Source organism: Mus musculus, chromosome 9, assembly GCF_000001635.26.
Source record: "Mus musculus strain C57BL/6J chromosome 9, GRCm38.p6 C57BL/6J".
In the NCBI taxonomy this organism is placed as follows: domain Eukaryota; kingdom Metazoa; phylum Chordata; class Mammalia; order Rodentia; family Muridae; genus Mus; species Mus musculus.
Window position 1 is genome coordinate 94,132,929 of NC_000075.6, and position 19,589 is coordinate 94,152,517.

Genomic DNA, 19,589 nt, shown 5'->3' on the forward strand with positions numbered 1-19,589 from the left:
TGGTTAGGCCTTGAGATGGTTAATAGCAATTGTGATGTAAAATATCAGTACATGAAATGAACATTGTCTCCACATTAAATAGCATATGTGGTAATTATGATACAGTCCTTAGTTGGGGAGCATCTGCTTCAAGTATATTTAGTGTGAGGTGAATTTTCCCTTTCTGTGTCCACATTTTCCTCTCAATCTCTTTGTCCTTGTCTTGATTTCCTTTCTATCCACATGGTGCGACCATGGGTAAGAGTTATGATCTGGGGGAAGCATTCTCTAGCTCTGTGTAAGGCTTGAAGAAATCTATTCACCTGCTGCACTTAGAATGGTCAAGGGTCCTCATTAAGATCTGAACTACCTAACAGTGATGAGGCTTTGACTCTGGCCTTGGTCCTGGCCAGGAATACTCCATAGCTGTGTATCACCTTCATCCCTTTTGTGCTGCTTTCAATCTACCCCAGGTCCACCTTCAATGCCCTTGTCAACTCCATTTACTGTCTAACATTTTTAACTCCCGTTTCCCATTGTTTCTTATCACAATCTCACATTCAGAGGCACTGGGTATACTGTTGATACTCTTTGCCTGTGTCCCTCCTAATATTCAACCCATCAGATGGTACCTTATATTTCTAATTAACAGATAATACATTTAATTTGAATCCCAACAAAACTTAGTATGATTGTCTGTATATTTAGCGATTTTATAAGTGCTAATTAAGTTGAATTAAAACATGCAACATGAGTGGTTCAACAATGTTCATCAATAAGTAAAGACAAAATAAGATAAAAAATGACCTAGTATATTTGTTTTGGTAAGTTTAAATAGGCTCTGTCCTATCCTTTGGTAGAGTTTGATTTTGGTTTATTGTATGTATGTGTTTACTTACATATTTCTTTGCAGGCTTCAAAACCAAGTAGCTACAAGGATAAGAAGCCCCAGGAATGCAAACACTCCAAATAACATAATTACGTGTACATTGCCTTGAGTTAGGAGTGTTTCCATTCCTTAAGCAAGGTGACGTTCCATTGTGAAACAATAGCCTAGAGTTCATTTGGAAAGCACACTTTGGCAAAAGCAAGTCACAAAACTGCAGTAAGAAATGAATGCTATGTGAGCTCACATATGCAAGAGATGGTTTTATTATAATCCACAATGTTGTCTTTATGGAGAACAAGCTAGAAATGTTCCTTTAGCATATAGACTACTGCCTGGTAGAATCCCACATTACAGAAAGAAAAAATAAATAAAAGACTCTTTAAAAAAATTGAAGTGTTTAAATCAAAACTTTCTTTATATCCTATCCTCTTAGTGATTTTCTAGTGCTTTAAAAAAGACACCATGACCACAGCAGCTCTTAAAAGCATTTAATTAGGGGCTTGCTTACAATTTTAGAGCTTTGTTTTCTTATCATCTTGGTGGCCAGCATAGCAAAAGATATGGCAGGCATGGTTTTTGGAGGTATAGTAGAGTTACACCCTAACCCTCAGGGAGAAAGAGTGAAACTAGATCATATATGGGCAATTAAAACCTCAAAGCCCAGTCCTGGTGACACACTTCCTCCAATAAGGTTACACTTCTTAATCCTTTCAAACAGTTATACTCTTTGGTGACAGACCTTGAGCCTATGGGGCCATTCTCATTCAAACCACCACACCTACACAAAGGCAAATTTATCAGTCTTCATTTTATTTGGATGCTAATGTCCTGCTTGGTTTGGCCAATAGCTAGGGCCAGTATTTCTACCTCTCTGCAGACTAGGCAAGTGCCAGGACAGACTGACACTTTAAACATGTGTAGGTTGCCTCCTAATTTTCTCTGCTGACTACCTACTGTTGAAAATATTACTGTCTTACTGCCCAGGGCCTCTCAACTACAATCTAGACATAGCTTATAATCAAGTATCGCTAGCTCAGTGGGAATTGCTGCAATCTGAGTTTCAGGAAAACAATATTTCATCCCTAGAAAAACTCTTCCTTCTGACTGTATATGTAGGAGGCTCCCTATGACCTAGAAAACATTCTGTAGCTCCAAGGCATGCTTGAAGACTAAGAGAAAAACATTGAAATCCAGACATGGGACGTTAGAGAACACCCAAGTCCTGAATGACACTGTTTGGACTGAAGGTAAGAAACAGAACCAGTCAACTTTGAACTTCCTGTGAGATAATAAAGTCACATGGTTTAAGCCACTTCAATCTGTGTGTTCCTTTACATTATGACTAAAGCATTCTGATATAAATAGGATTTTGTTCTCATAGTATATAGCTGTGTATTTGGCATGCTGTGAAGAACTCTCACAGTCTAGGTGACTTAAAGTATACCTTTTTGAAGTTTAGAGGTTGGAAACTGGAGATCAGGAAACCTGGTCATGGTCAAGTTAATTTTGACACCCATCTTCCTAGTTTACAGGTTGCTATATCCTTTCATATTAGAGAACACAGATTTTTTGTCTTTTACTATTTTCATCAGGACATATATCCTATCCTCCCATCTATCCCTAGTCAGCACCATCACACTAACAATTGCAGTTTCAACTAAGGAATGTGAAGAGGGTATAAGTAGTCAGAGTGGGGGAGAATGTGGGGGACTTTTGGGATAACATTGGAAATGTAAATGAAATAAATACCTAATAAAAAGAAAAGAAAAAAAGTATTCAGACTGTAGTAGATCTTGCAATGAGAATAATTTGCCAAAGGTGTTTTCCTAAACCTGTAGCATTCAACATAATCACAGCAGGCTCAGATTTACAATTTTCAATTAACAGGAAGGTTTACTTAAAATAAAATGATGACTTAAGGGACACTTAGAATGAAACCACATGGCTGTCTTTATAAGCTTGGATACGTTCAAAGCTGAAGCTAAAGATAATCTTGTGCAGTTAGACATTAATATTTGGCTAATCCTGGGCCTCTCTAGTGAGTGCTTTGCACTTCACTGAATACTGTTAATAAATATTCCAGAGTAATGCATGTCAATAATGCTGACTGTGTAAAGGCCATATCCACTTTCTCCCAAATCAACAGAAAGACACTGAATTAAAAACCTGCCATTTATTTTATCACAGAAAATAGACACATTTATAATACTAAAGTGAAGTGATATGTGTCACCCAGTTTAAGATTGTTTGCTTTGAGGGCTTACCCAGTTGTATCGTATGCATAGACCTCTTATGTAGTCATTGCTCATGCATGATATTTAGACATTACTGTTCTCATCAGGAGAATATGAAAGCCTTCTGTGTTAACATCTTTATAATCTGGGGCAGAAGTCACTGACATACACCTGTACAAAGCATATAAAGTTGGGATTAAATCCCCCTTTCCCAGATCCATCCCTCCCTTCCAAAAAAGGCCAGGGCTCCTGGGGATATCAAACAAGTGTTGTAAATCCTGTTATAGTAAGATTAGGCACATCCCCTCATATTAAGGCTAAACAAGTCAATCCAGCAGTAAAAAAAAGATTCGTGGTTTTCTACGTGTGTACTTTAACTACTCACACACCGTTCTTCATCTACTTTGTATTTGTGGAAGAGTTGATTATGAGAGACTAGAAGAAAACTGGCTGATGCAAAGTGAATAGGCCAAGAGGACTCTCTGTTGAAAGATTGGTGGTGAAGAATTTTATCTCCTGCTTGAAATCAATCAGCTAGCATTCCTGTGACCTCACATGCCAGACATTTCAACTCAATCTGAATGAGGTCCAAACCACAAGCGAACTGGGGCAGGCATCCAATTCTAGAGGAGCTGAGTTTGGTTTAGTCTGATAAGGACATGCTCAATGTCATTTGGAATGTATGTCTGTGTTTTTTTTGCTGTTTCTTTACTCAGCTCTAACCTATATACACCCCAGTAGCCTCTGGACCACAACATCATCATTACTAACATGATCAGTAGAGAAAACACAGGCCTTTCTTTCATTCACTTCAGACAATATCTTCTTGTCAACCTAGGGATGGAGCTGAATAGAGTCCTTAGTACGCACAAGAACTAAACCTGGGTTCAACAACAAAAAATATCCAAAGGTCTCCTTACATTCTACTCCCTCTGTTCTGGTCCATGTCCACTTCTGAGCTAGAGACCAGAGCAGTGCAGCTCCAAAGAACATGGAGCCAGAAGCACTCACTTTTGCTCTGTGCTATGAATAAGAGAATATATTTGCTAAAATAAATTTACAATTATTGCTATCAAGAAGGTAAAAACAAATTCTAAGCAGCAAAGACAAACATGTTCATTACTATCTATATATTTGTATAAATCTACATTACACACTACTAACGTGTAATTATATGTTATACATATAATTTAAATAAAACTAAACTGACGTCTGATCTTTTAAAAAAAATTATTCGATTAATTTATTTTTATTTAAGCTTTCTTCTTCATATGACATACTCGGAGCATATAATTTTCCACTCCCTAATTCCTATCTGATCCTTCCTACCTTCCTACCTATCCAACTTTCAGTTTTTTCTCTATCTTGCAGAAAAAGAAGAAGAAACACACACAAAAAAACAAAACAAGCTAACAAAAAAAGAAAAAAGAAAACCAAACATAATCAAAACCTAAAGTGCACAAAATGCATGAAGTCCATTTTGATTTGGCTCATTACTCCTGGGCATGTGGCCCACACTGGAGAGTGATCAATATATCCAGTGACACTCTTTTAGCGAAAAATGATTTTGCACTTAACATAGATATCAATTGCAAATAGCTTCTTGATTAGAGGTTGGGTTTTGTGCTCATTTCCCCTTTCCATGCTGGGATTTTTTTTATTTTCTAATTTGACCTTGTGCTCATCGTGTGTGTGTTGTCCCAGTCTCAGTTAGTTCCTATGTGTATCAGTCCATCTGTGTATGGAAGCTGATGTTTCCTTGGAGTCATACACCACCTCTGGTCTTTCTACTCTCTTCTGCTTAGATCCCTAAGTCTTGAAGCATGATGTCATCCTTAGGGCTGAGTGCTCCAAAGTCCTATACTCTCTGCATAGTGTGGATCTGAAGTGGAAATTTCTGGTTTCTTTGCAAACTTATTTATGTCTCATGTTTTTCTGGAAGCTGTCTGTGAGAAAATGTTTTTCTGGAACAGACACGTAAGAGGATGCTTTGTTGAAGAAGACACATGAGAGGGTATTCGATGTTTTGCTGAAGTGGATTCACTTCATAGAGAGAAATGCACCAAAGAGCTTCTCATGGTATTCCAGCTACTTCTGGCTGCTTCCATTGACTGATACTGATTTGGTGACATCTTACAGTCTAGCTGCTGCTACTGATTTGTACGTGGTATTTGCTGTTGAACTAGACCACTGGTATCCTGACAATGAAGAGTAGAATTATCTCCAAAGAAGTACTTCTAAACAGGTTCACAATCCCCTTTTCCTACAAACTTTCTTTTCTCTCTACCTCTGATTAGGGGGCTAGTAGGGAGGTTGAGGTGTTCTAGTACCCTCAATAAATAAGGTTTAGAAACACCTAAGCCTACATGTGTCTCAGTGTTAATTACCATCCACTGAAAGCAGAGGCTTCTCTGATGAGGTCTGAGCTATTCCTATAGTAATGTGCCATTAGGAGTCACTATATTGCTATGTTTCTTTCATGGACTAATAGTAGTAGGTTCTCCCACAGGCTCACAGCCTATGGTGTCTTAGGTTCTTGGCCACTTCAGTGTGTCACCTATGATACTAGCTCATGGATTGTCCTTAAAGCCAATCAAAAAGTTGTGTGTTACTCCCTTAACATTTTTTTCCACCATTGCACTAGTATATCTTGCAGGTAGGTGATTGTTTGTAGCTGGGAGATATTAACAATTACCTTGCTCTTCTGAGAGTGTGAAAATCATCCTGTGGCAACATGAATACTAGTAAGTAGGAAAAGGGCTTCTAGTTAGGCACCAGCTTGATTTCTCCACGTTCTATCACATAAGTAAGTTGTGTCTCCAGCAATAGGGCCTCACCCGGAGGTTATTGATCATGCCTCATCTGATTTACCAATTAACAACCTTTGATAAGGTCCACTTTAACAGATTGCCAGAACTAAACAGAATAGTACATTTGAAGCTAGGACCGTCCCAGAAGTGTGGAGTACATGCTGTAATAATTATTAGTTGTTATCTATATTGTAGGTGTTAAATGAACCAATGCAATGAGAAGCAAAGATATAGCTAAGCATGGTGGCATGCATTTGAAATCCAAGTATTTAGGAGTCTGAGGCAGGAAAATTATGAGTTTGAGACCAGTCAGGGCTAAGTTTCAAGCAAACAAACCTCCTGAACTATAGTGGACCTCTGTCTTTCTGTGTCTCTGTGTCTCTGTGTCTCTCTCTCTGTGTGTGTGTGTGTGTGTGTGTGTGTGTGTGTGTGTGTGTGTGTGTTTACACACACCCCTTGTGTATTTTTCCCCCTAGGAAAAGAATATAAGAATACACTCTTATCAATTATTTGAAGTAGCATGGGTCTATTTTTTATTTTTTATTTTCATGATTTTTAAGATTAAGCATAGAAATAAAGATAAGGTGTAGGCAAGAGGTGCACTCGAGTGGGAACTGTAGGATGGCAAAACATAAGAGAAAATGTCTCAGTGGGACAGGGAAGGAGAGGAAAAAGCAGAAGATGACACTGGCAGAGGAGATGCCACCGAGGGCATTTGAAGCTAGACCAGACAAGGAGATGGCCGGTCCCATTGTGCAGGAGGCCAGCCCAGAGTTGTCCCCAGAGGAGAGAAGGGTCTTGGAGAGGAAACTAAAGAAGGAACAGAAGAAGAAAATGAAAAAGCAGCTGCGGGAGGCGGGCATTGCCGCAGTACAGACTGCCAAGGTTCAGACCCTGCCAGCCAAACCCTCAGCTACCGTCTTGTCCCTACAGTAACTCGAAGGGTGGGTTCAGAAGCAAGAGAGCTGGAGATTCCAGAAGATAAAGCAGACGTGGCTCTTGCACGTGTACGATGAGGACAAGATTTCGGGTGAGCACTTTTCTACCCTGCTGGACTACCTCGAAGGATTGAAGGGCAGTACCCAATTGCTGACAGTACAGAAGGCCAAGGCCCTGATGCAAAAGCAAGATGAGGCTGACCCCAAGACCAGAGACGGGTCTCTGGGGAAGGTTCATTGCCTCCGGCAGGTGCTACAGCTACTCTCCTAATGGGAAGAGGTGGCCTTGGGCACTGAGGACACACCTGCTACCTCCTCTCAGAGCTGTGGAAGCAGTAGGGTCAATAGCAGGTCATCTGGCTTAAGGACTTCCTTCCAAAGTCCTGAGAAGAGCCCTTTATCTCCCTCCCTATAAGCTGTAATAGTTTCTGGTCTCTTAGGAGTTGAACATTGTCTCCCTGAAACAGCTCTGAGGTGCCACTCCCACATAAGTGGCCCTAAAGTGGCTGTGAACAGAGACTACTTTTTCTACCGAGGATATGCTAGAGACTGGCCCAAGCTGGTTTCCCCATCAGCTGGGATTCCCTTCTGTGTGTGTGTGTGTGTGTGTGTGTGTGTGTGTGTGTGTTGGTGGGGGCATGGGGGAGCTCCTAAATATTTGATCTGGGGGCCATTGCAGTGTAGCCTGGATGCATCTCATGGGTCTGTAGGGAGAGCCTATTGAGAGCTTGTATTGAGGACCCTGAATCTGTGTGGCTGCCCACGAGATGCTCCATGATCCCTAGTCCTTTCAACAACCCCATACTGTTCCTAGTGTCAGAAGCTGGGCCCAGTTCCTTGTCGCTGCACCTCTCAGCCATCGTGTTGGAAACAGAAGGACTAAGTGTTTGTATCTGGACCCATGACACCATCAGAACACCCGCCCCACTCCCATTGGGCATCTTTTCCTTCAGACTATAAAGAATTGCCCATAGATGCCACATAGTGAGGGTGCTGACAGGGTAGAGAGGATTTGGTGCAAGTCTAGCTCAGTGAGGAGTGAGGTCATTAGGGTCTGCAGATGGGAGCCATGGAGTGTCTGCCTTCTGCCTCCACTGGTCTCCAGCCCACAGCTTCTTGAACTTCTCCCCCGCAGCCCTTTTGCATCCAAGTTACTTTTATACACCCAGGTATAGGGGTATAGAAAAGAGGTTTACAGATAAATATATACTGGATCCCAAGAAGTTTATTTTAAAATGATTCTGAACACAAATAATTTTCCATTTATTAAAGATAAAGGCAAGTTTGTGTTAAAAAAAAAAGATATGGTGTGGCAAAGTATCAAAAGAATCCAAGGAGTATCATAGGACAGAAACTAGGGCCCAAACTCCACTTCACTGAGACAACCCATGCCCAAGAGTGCTTCATGTCTTTGGGCTCTGAGGAAACAAAGTTATTGTGATGTAGACTCAAAAGAAAGAGGTGATAATGGGAGCTCTGTTCTGGTAACTTTGTCCAGTTCTCTGATTAAACTTAGTATGTACCCATTATCCTAGTTTGCATTCTACTGCTATGATAACCACAATGGCCACAAGCCAACTGGGAAAGAGAAGGTTTGACTGGCTTACAAATCCTCATCACAGTCCATTCTTAAGGGAAGTCAGTGACTGGGACCATGCAGGACTCCTACTTACCAGCTTGCTCCTCACTGCTTGCTCAGCCTGCTTTCTTATGTAGCCCAAGGGTAGCATCACACCGTGAGCTGGGATTTCCCTCATCAATCATTAATCAGATGATACCCCACAAGTGTGAGCATGGAACAATCTGATGGAGACAATGCCTCAATTAAGTTCTGTCTTCCCAGATATGTCTAGGTTTATAACAGAATGTAAGGAGCACACTGATCTGTTATGCTTTCACATTCACTGAGCTCACACATGTACTTAATCTGAACAAAGGATGCTTGATGGTGAGTTCACCCGCATCGCCTCCCTTCTGCTTGCACTACTGGCTTAGCTATCACATGCCCTGTCTAGTGATCACATGCCCTTTCTGTTATAAAAAAAAAATGCTAAGACCACACAGCTTCACCTAGAGAGATTTGCAGGGAGAATCCCACAGATAGAGAATGTACATAGGAACTGGAGCAGAAAAACTAACAGACTATTTGAGGCCAGGCTTATAATGATGTCTATAATGTCATAATGATTAAAAGCACTCAAGAGATTGATACTAAAGTTACAATTCCAAGCAATCACATAGAAATAAATGGCAGTATGTGCTTGTAATCCCAGAACTTGGTAGGCTAAAGCTGGGAGATTGTTACTTCTAGGACAGCCAGGACTATATAGCAAGATGCAGACCAATCCAAGCTACTAAAAAGCCATCTGTCTCAAAGAGGGTGGTGGTGGGGGGAGACAAACTACATTCTCAAAAACTTATAAATAAATTAATAAAAAATTTCAAAATAAAACAATTATGTAGTATGGGGCTGAGGAGCCATGGAGCCATGGGGAGCAGGCCTAGAGAAAGGGTGGGGTTGAGGTATGTCCAAACTCCAGAAATTTTCATATAGCCCATTAATAGCCAGGTTAAACGTTCTTTCCCCCTTATAAGGTCAAGTCCAGCAAGCACCTGGAATTCATCCTTATGCTAATGAGGCATCCACAGTGCCCTGGCCCCAGCCAATGGCGTACACTCACGCTGATGGCCCCTACTCACCCCCCAAAGGTTTAAAAAGCCTTTATTCCCCTCACCCCCCCCCCCATTAAAATTAGCTATCTCCCTGAAGCTGCCTCCAGAGACTCTGTTCTGGTAACACTCACTGCCACCTAAGATCACCATGGCCTTTCTTGCCCTGCTCCCCCACCCAGGATCATAAGTTATGATCATAAGCATGATGCAATTTCAGATGGGGAAATGGAGCCTGAAGAGCAATCTGGTGCTCAGTATGCTGAATTTATCACACACCAAAAGAGGAGGATTCTTGGATACAGCAAAAATAAAGAAGGAAAACATTACATTTACCCTTTTGTGCTGAGTGAAGTTCCAACTGAAGATTAGGTGAGCGAGAATGTCAAGTACAATTTAGTCTGGAATGTCTGAGCAGCCCTGACATAATTCGACAAAGGATCAGCTAAAAGTGGGTGAAGACTTAGCAGACTGATAAAGAACATACAATTGAGTCCTTGGCTCTGGAGCCTGAAGAACCTATTTTGAGTCTATATTTTGTCACATATCAGCTGTTTAGCCCTAATATATTGTATGTCCACACTAAACATCAGTTTCTTCACCTGTGAAATAAGGGTATTCACAATAATTACCACAGCGTGTTGGTGTAAGGAGTAGATGAGGTCATACAAATGATATGTGCAACAGTAGATCATTAATACTCAACTCAACAACCTTCTGTGGTCATGTTGTCGCTAAGAAGACTCCAGGAGGTAAAGACTGAACCCACAAAAGATCCAGGTGCCTTAGGGAGGAGTCCGATCTGAAAGAGCAAAGACCAGGTTCATGGTTCATCATCAGATGTGTTGGATGCTGTATTGTACGAAGGAATGTCTAATTACAGGGAGAAGAAAAATGTTCTGGGGAAGAGAACAGGGATGACTTTGTTAAAAAATTAGTATCATTACTCATTTATAGGAATATGTAACTTCCTTAATTTAAACTATGATTAATATTGTGTAAGTTATCAACCTTTTGCACCAATGAAAATATATTCTGAAATTAACCAGAAAGATCAATAAAAGTGATTTTAATTTATACAAGTATCATGTGAACTTTCTTTTCAAAGTAAATCATGTAAAATAATGTTACTTAAGGATAGAGTGTATGTAGATATATTTAGAAGACTATAATGTATTGATATGTTTTTAAATTACTTTTCTATGCTACGTCATTTAATAAGACTCCAGAAGGTGTGATTAATTCTCAGTGAGATCTATTGGAAATTCTGTAAACATGTTGAGCACCACTGTCTCTTACCAACTCCGCAAGCTATAAATCTCATCATCCTTTCCCATTCCACCCAACACACGAAGATACACACACACACACACACACACACACACACACACGCACACGCACACGCACATGCACACACACAGGCACACAGGCACACACACACACACACACACACACAGAGGCACACACATACACAGAGACACAAAAGGTACACAGACAGACAGAGACACACACTCACACACCAGACACACACACAAAAGATCACCACAATCCTTTGCTTATGAAACACTTTTAAGTGCCACTCAGATGGTCCCCACTCTGTGTTCTCGCTGTCGTGTCCTTAATCTAAGGCAGTAGTCACCTTGCTTGCAGCTCGTAGCTTGCAGACTCCAGACACCTTTCTGGGCCACTGTCGTGACTTACAAGCCACTTTTACTCATGTTCTTCTCCAGTCCTTATTGTGAAACACAATGTAATCATGCTTGTCTAATCCCGTGGACCTTAGATGAATCAAATCTCTCTGACACAATATACATGACCCCTGTCGGGCTGACATCTACTTGTGATGCTTCATCTGTCACTGATCTCTAATCTGTACTCACCGCCAGTTTCTGCGTTCCTTGTAGCTCAGGGTTTATGCTCTGCCTTCCTCACTTCTGCCTGGACATACCTAAACAGCTAGAATCTGCCTGTGAATTCTTTCAAGGAAATGTTTTAAACCATCCCTTTCTGCTACCTTTCCTCTTCTAATTCCCTCCTCATGACAATCATCACACACAAAACTACCTGCTTACTCTCTTGCTTATCCAGCTGCACACTTGCCGAAGATCACGGCAGTTTTGTGTGCAGTCAAAACTGCAGTGGTAAATCGCCGAACCTACAGTGCTGAAGGAATATAATATTCATTGTATAAATTGAATTTTGAAATAAATCTATAAGATCAAGTAGAAATCATTTGAATTTCAATTATTTATCTGGAGATCCCATTTAATTTACATCCTGCAATATGAGATATAATAAAAAAACATGAGGGACATTTATACATACAAAATTTAAGTCCGATAACACATGTTTATATTAACTAATAAGATATCCTTCCTTTTAAGACTCTGATTTCAGATATGCAGCAGCTTCAAAGCTATGTATGTGATTTTTGAAAATATGAAAATCTGTTTTTCACAAATATATCTCTTTGCTACTAAAATTTTGGCAAGATGTTAACTGGGCAATTTCCCTGGATTCTTTCCTCTGAACTCCTTTGCAGTCCAAATACTTTTTTTATATTGAATTAATATGAAATGTTCAGTGTGTAAATAATCTCATAAGAGAAAGAATAAACTGTGAAACCTGGTGCTTGGGTATGTCTGTATATGCTAGCCAATCTGAGCTGACTGAAGAATGTCACAAATGTAGATGTGGCTTAATTGTCAGTGTGGGCCAAACGGTGTAATGTGGCAACTATAATGCTTGAGGTTCAGTTGTACATGGATTTCTTAAGGAAACACCCCGCCCCAATATACAAAGGTCATTTCAATTCAATCCTAAAATAACGGGGCCTAAATTATTAAATAGAATCAGTTTCAGACACCTCGAATTAAACCAGAAGCCAATTAAGGCTTAGTGCTGTGGGGTATTGTGAACTAATTCTCCCAAACTCCAGGGACAAGGTTCTTTCTAACCCAGTTCTAAAAATAAGAAAACTGAGAGCCTTAGAATATTTAGTTTCATTCCAGGTTATTCATAGTGCCCATGACTGTCCTTGTGGGGAAGTGAGGACAGCGAGGTGCAGGCTGTGATAGGGTGGGAAAGCATTTGTGAGTTAAGGCACACAATAATTTGTGGAAAATCATTCAGTAAAAAGTAAGTAAATACTCTTGATTGAAGGAGTTGGGGAGGAAGAGGAGGAGGCAGGTATATATATATATATATATATATATATGTGTGTGTGTGTGTGTGTGTGTGTGTGTGTGTGTGTGTGTTCTTACACGCGTTCTCGAGACCGGCCAGGAAAGACGCAGCAAACCGCAATCTTCTGCGGCAAAGCTTTATTGCTTACATCTTCAGGAGCCAGAGAGCAAGAGAGCAAGAGCGAGGGCAAGAGCGCAAGAGCGCAAGAGCTTTATTGCTTACATCTTCAGGAGCAAGAAGCAAGAGCCAGAGCAAGAGAGCAAGAGAGAGAATGGCAAAACCCCGTCCCTTTTAAGGAGAATTATCCTCCGCCTAGGACGTGTCACTCCCTGATTGGCTGCAGCCCATCGGCCGAGTTGTCATCACGAGAAAGGCAGAACACATGGCGGGAAAACTGCCCCTGCACGTGTGCAGATTATGTTTACCACTTAGAACACAGCTGTCAGCGCCATCTTATAATGGCAAATGTGAGGGCAGCTCCCAACAGTGTGTGTGTGTGTGTGTGTATACATACATATATGTGTGTGTCTGTGTGTGTATATATATATATATACATATATATATATATATATATATATATAGAGAGAGAGAGAGAGAGAGAGAGAGAGAGATCATTTTACCCTTGTTGACTGTTGCCAGCAGTGGCAATGAGGGTAGCACACAGGTGTTTCTATTTCCTGCCATCTGCTGGTAGCCCTAATAGTTGCCAAAGGCCTCTCATGTTTCTTTCATGTGACTGAGGGCTGTGGAGTTTAAGATTCTGTTAATTCTGCTGTGATAGGAGCTGAACTTGCCGAGGATTCAGACCTCATTCTTCCCTTCATTCATGTCCAGTCCCTCCACTCTACTCTGTCTGGAAGGAACTCTATCTACCTTTTACACATATGTCTTTGAGTCTCTGCTTGGTAAGCTTCAGCTCTCAAAATCACTGGAATCTTTGGAGCAATGGTGGGCACTTTTGTCTCAAATGGGAAGGCTATCATTACATCTGGCCAGAGGTTGAAGAAAACCTGTCTTCCATACATACTAGAAACCTCAACCAAGACTACAAATGATGCCATAAAATCAAAACCAGAGGATTCTTCCCAGCTTTAGTCTTTCCATCATTTGGTATCATCTGGTAATAAATTCCTCCCATTCTCTTTTGGTCTCCATGAACAAGCACCTTACCCCTGGTACTCCTTATACTTCATGAAGTGAACCCCCCCCTCATAATTCTTTATTGTATCTAAGGGAGTCACTCCCTGTGAGCCCTGTGTCACCACATGCTTTGCCTTCTACTTCTGTGCTTCCTTCACGTATACTGTGGTTTCCTGAAATAGTGGACTTTCTCCTCCTGATCGGAGCTAGACTTCCTTCTATGGTGCCTTGCTCACTGTTTGCGTTGCATCCTGTCTTTTCATTTTGCTGCAAGATGGAAGCCTTCTGTGTTCCTCCTTCAGCATCCCCCACCATATGAATAGTGTCACCTGCCACCAACAAATTATCAAAGGAGAAGGTGGCTCTCATGTTCCTCTTTTATTCAATCTGATTGGTTCTACTTCTTTCAGTCTCTCTGTATCTCTCTGTCTTTCCCAACCTACAGTTGAGGTTTATTTTCCCTTTGTGGGGAGGCACAATGGCTTCATAATCCTGACCACTGTACATTTATTGTGACTATACTTTCTCCTGTCTTATTTTCTCAAATCAAATATTCACTAAAGGATATTTTAAAACATGGAGCCCAACTTTTGGCTGTATTGTTGCCAAAACTGAGCTACCATTTGTTGAACTCTACCACTAGGGTCTTTTCATCAGGAAGTTGGAGTGAACTTAAAGAAGGCCCTTGTAGACATTCGGGTGCTGCCAAACAGACCAGCACTCTGAGAAAGCCATTGTCAACCCTGCAAAAAATATTTTCAAATTCCGCAGCATGGTATTTGAGCACTGTCGATTTAGCTCCCCAGCCATGGTCTTATCACTGATGTTGAATCCACCAAATGGATGCCAAACACATCAAAGTTCTGCACCATTTTCCTTTTTGTAAACACCCTTTTTTTCTTTGTTTTACCTACTTTCAATCCACTCTCTTTCAGGCTCTGGGATGCAGGCCACTCACTGAGAATTTCCCAACATTCCCGCCTCTCTTTTCCATTCGCCTGCAGTGGCAGAGCTAGCCATTCCCTTTGTAGGACCACACCTAGCAACTGACCCTATCCTCACTGCAGACAATGCATCATTTTATCCTACTCACATTCATATTTTCTCTTTTAGCTCTAAGACCTTCCTGGCTGAGACTGTCTTATTAACTTGTATATACCTGGGTTTTAGTGGAACAATGTCTTAAAATTTTTATTTGATCATTGAATGAAAATAGATGGAGAGATGTGTTAAACCATTTTTAAGTCTCCTGAACTAGCTCACATACATTTCTATTTAAGCTTATGTAAGGAAAGCTTATGCATTTGGGGAGGGGGGGAGGACCTACCTCAGGAGCACTATGTCTTTTCAGTGAAAGATGAAATGTGAAAATCAGTACAACTAAACCCACAGTGTCCTCCTGCTTAATGAAGACACACACTGGGAATAATTTGACTAATGGAATATTAGGCCACATAAGTGGCTACCTAGCAATTCTCTAAGAACAAAGAGACTCTAGCAATTCTGTTGTATTCTTGGCGACACTGAAGAAAGCCAGCATGGATTTACGACATTCACTGTGCTTAAGTAGAAAGGATCTAGGCCATCTTTGCAAGGAGGAGAAACAATTCACTTTAAATATGGCAACGAGTGGGAGGAAGGATTAGCCCTGAATATAAATTATTAACAGACAACCAAAATAAAATCTTTGGGTCCCTCTTCGGTCAGTCAGTGACATAAATCTCTTTATGTTTTATAGCATATTACCCAAGTGTTTCATATAGCTCATTTATTTATTCATACATTATTTTAAAAACATGCAGCATAAAACACAATAGCTCCAGTAGGGATACTATGCTAAGTATGGCAAGGGATTCAAAGAAGCCTGGCCCTTACACCCAGCCTATAAATATACCCAGTGCAGTATTGCTGGTATACTGAGAAAGACCTTTCTTTGTGTGGAATAGCACACTGCATACCAGGATGATTAGGATTCTTGTTATCTACCACTGAATATTGGTATTATCCCTGGGTCAAGGTAGCAACTGTCTCTATGTATGTCCTAATACTTCCTAGGGCCAGAAACACCTACAGTTGAGATTTTTCAGAGTTTTAGTACCCTTATGAGGAACCACCCCCCTATAACACCACTTAGCTGTGTTCTGCCATCCCTCCCCATATTGAAGGGAATTAAAAAAAATGGATAGATTTGCTTATATTAATATTTACATGCTACTCACACAGCTCACTAAAGCTTATCTGTGCATAGTCATGGCACCCTAAGCATCAGTTACTAAAGAAATAAATGTAACTTAAATTAATGTAAACTATTGGACAATAGATTGTGTTATCTGGATTGGAATCTTGTTAGACTACATGTACATAAGACAATGGTTAATGTCCTACCAGTACATCGTGTGTATAAGTGTACTACATTTTGTGAAAAGCTAATTTGCATACACTGTAGGGAACTAAGGAAAGAAAATAAGACTGTGGGAGTGGCTTCTCATTTTGTTCCTTAATTATACACAGAATATTTATTTTACTGATCTATTAATGTAATTAAAACTTGTCTTTAATACAAAAATAGATTTAAAAATAGATAAACCAGAATGTCAGGTGTTAATTCACAGTGGAGCCTAATCTGTTTGACAGAAACATTTTAGTTATCCCCTGAGAGTCATTCCATAAGACACATTTTTATGTAAACCTCATGTCTCCATGTGAAATGTTTCCATCTTTGTTCTGTCCAGTTCATTTCAATGACATCTGAATCTGCCTCTTGGTACATCTTCCAATGTGTGCTGAACTGTTTATCCAGAATGATGAGTGATCTTAAAAACTCAATGGCAATTTTCCTTCCTTGCTTAGTCTCTCATAGTGGCTTTTCATTGCTCTGAAGATAAAAGCTTATAAAGGCTATTTTAAAATTAAAAGCTGGAAGATTTAATAGTTAGCAAACTGAGGCCCTGAAACAATTCTAAACTAGCCTTTTCCAACTGAATAGAAATATCAACAAATGAAAAGCGGGCACATGTATAAAGAATTCAAAGAACGGTTAAATGTGTGGGTAATATAAACCTCACTTGGCTCATTGTCTTTATTTCTTCAAATGATGAGAAATATTTAAAAGAATAATAATGGCATTACAGTGTGGATTTATATTATACGAAAAGGAAAGCTGTAGGACTAAGGGATAAGTTAAATTATAATTCTACAAGATTTTCTTTTTATATAGTTTTGAGAATTTCACACATGAGTATCTTATCCATATATTTTCTAGCTACTGCTCCTCCCAAGTCAACTCTACACCCACATTCCACCAACTCCTTTACAAATTCATAACCTCTTCCTCCTTATCGATATTATACACAGAGAAAGAGAGAGAGACAGACAGACAGACAGACAGAAAGGCACACACAGGTACACACACACACACACACACACACACACACACACACACGACTCCTGCAGAGTCCATTCAGTGCTGTCTATTTGTAAATGTATTTACAACTAAGCATTGTGATTGAAACCCATCAGGAAGCTCATCACAAAAGAATGTGCATTCTTTCTCAGCAGTCTTCACTTATAGCTCATTACCTACAGGTGTGGGGCCTTGTGAGCTCTCCTATGGGTCTTACAATCTTTCTACCCACGCCCCTTCTTGGGGGCTTATGTATAAGGATTGTGATGTATTCATGGTCATTGGACACTCTATAGTCAGGCCAGTTGTTCTGTATACCTTGACCAGTTGTGAATTTCTAAGTTAGTGGACAGTCTTACTCATAATGCTTACTATGAATTTTCTAATTGGAACATTGAGTTTTTCAATTACATCTTCATTTCAGCTTTAGTCCTCTTCAATATTTCTATCTTTTTGCTGAGTTCAGTTTCATTCCTGGATTGCTGTCCTCATTTCATTAAGCAGCAAATTTGTGTTTTCTTGACCGTCACCCAGGCATTTATTCCAGTCCTCTTCAAGTTCATTGACAAGTCGGTACTCACATTCCTTACACTTCAATTCTCTGATCTACTTTAATATTGCTTCTTTAAATTCTGTGTCCTGTGGCTCATCTAGGAGATTCTAATCAGAAACCATTTCTATAGGACTGGGAGTGGGAACGTCATAACACCCTTGCATCCATATTGCTCATGTTTTAGCAGTGTGCTTTATGCACATGACGTCTATATTTGCTTGTTGTGTTTGATGTGAGATTCCAACCTGTCTCAAGCTGGGTCGGTGCAGGAGCTTCAGCACAGACTTGGCTTGGGAGTGTGGAGAAGTCTCCTTTATAAGGCTTTCTGCTCCCGAATAATGTGTTACAACATTAACTCCAATAATACTATCTTCGTTTTATTAAAACAGCAAAATATTTTAAAGGTATAATTATTTAAAAGGTGGCTATTATAAATAAGGCTGCTATGAACATAGTGGAGCATGTGTCCTTATTACCAGTTGGAACATCTTCTGGATATATGCCCAGGAGAGGTATTGCTGGATCCTCCGGTAGTACTATGTCCAATTTTCTGAGGAACCGCCAGACTGATTTCCAGAGTGGTTGTACAAGCTTTCAATCCCACCAACAATGGAGGAGTGTTCCCCTATCTCCACATCCTCGCCAGCATCTGCTGTCACCTGAGTTTTTGATCTTAGCCATTCTGACTGGTGTGAGGTGGAATCGCAGGGTTGCTTTGACTTGCATTTCCCTGATGATTAAGGATGCTGAACATTTTTTCAAGTGCTTCTCAGCCATTTGGTATTCCTCAGGCGAGAATTCTTTGTTTAGCTCTGAGCCCCATTTTTAATGGGGTCAGTTGATTTTCTGGGGTCCAGTTTTTTGAGCTCTTTGTATATATTGGATATTAGTCCCCTATCTGATTTAGGATAGGTAAAGATTCTTTCCCAATCTGTTGGTGGCCTTTTTGTCTTTTTTTTATTCTTTTTTTTAAATTAGGTATTTTCCTAGTGTCTTTTGCCTTACAGAAACTTTGCAATTTTATGAGGTCCCATTTGTCGATTCTCCATCTTACAGCAGAAGCCATTGCTGTTCTATTCAGGAATTTTTCCCCTGTGCCCATGTCTTCGAGGCTTTTCCCCACTTTCTCCTCTTAAGTTTCACTGTCTCTGGTTTTATGTGGAGTTCCTTGGTCCACTTAGATTTGACCTTAGAACAAGGCTATAGGAATGGATCAATTCGCACTCTTCTACATGATAACAACCAGTTGTGCCAGCACCATTTGTTGAAAATGCTGTCTTTTTTCCACTGGATGGTTTTAGCTCCCTTGTCAAAGATCAAGTGACCATAGGTGTGTGGATTCATCTCTGGGTCTTCAATTCTGTTCCATTGGTCTACTTGTCTGTCTCTATACCAGTAGCATGCAGTTTTTATCACAATTGCTCTGTAGTACAGCTTTAGGTCGGGCATGGTGACCCCCCCCCCAAGGTTCTTTTATCCTTGAGAAGAGTTTTTGCTATCCTAGGTTTTTTGTTATTCCAGATGAATTTGCAGATTGCCCTTTCTAATTCATTGAAGAATTGAGTTGGAAATTTGATGGAGATTGCATTGAATCTGTAGATTGCTTTTGGCAAGATAGCCATTTTTACTATATTGATCCTGCCAATCCATGAGCATGGAAGATCTTTCCATCTTCTGAGATCTTCTTTAATTTCTTTCTTCAGAGACTTGAAGTTCTTATCATACAGATCTTGCACTTCCTTAGAGTCACGCCAAGGTATTTTATATTATTTGTAACTATTGTGAAG

At 40.2% G+C, this 19,589-nt stretch overlaps 1 long non-coding RNA gene and 1 pseudogene across 4 annotated transcripts in view; one reads left to right on the forward strand and one right to left on the reverse strand.

The window, feature by feature from the left end:
* Positions 1–19,589, reverse strand: part of Gm31847 — a 210,071-nt gene that overhangs the window by 152,659 nt on the left and 37,823 nt on the right. The window contains exon 3 of one of the 4 annotated variants that reach the window (XR_871015.1): positions 10,071–10,322. The exons of the other annotated variants lie outside the window; for them this stretch is intronic. This is a non-coding gene — a long non-coding RNA (predicted gene, 31847). Of the gene's footprint in view, positions 1–10,070; positions 10,323–19,589 lie in introns of those variants that run through there. 4 annotated transcript variants of the gene reach the window in all.
* Positions 6,505–8,139, forward strand: Gm5369 (predicted gene 5369; annotated as a pseudogene).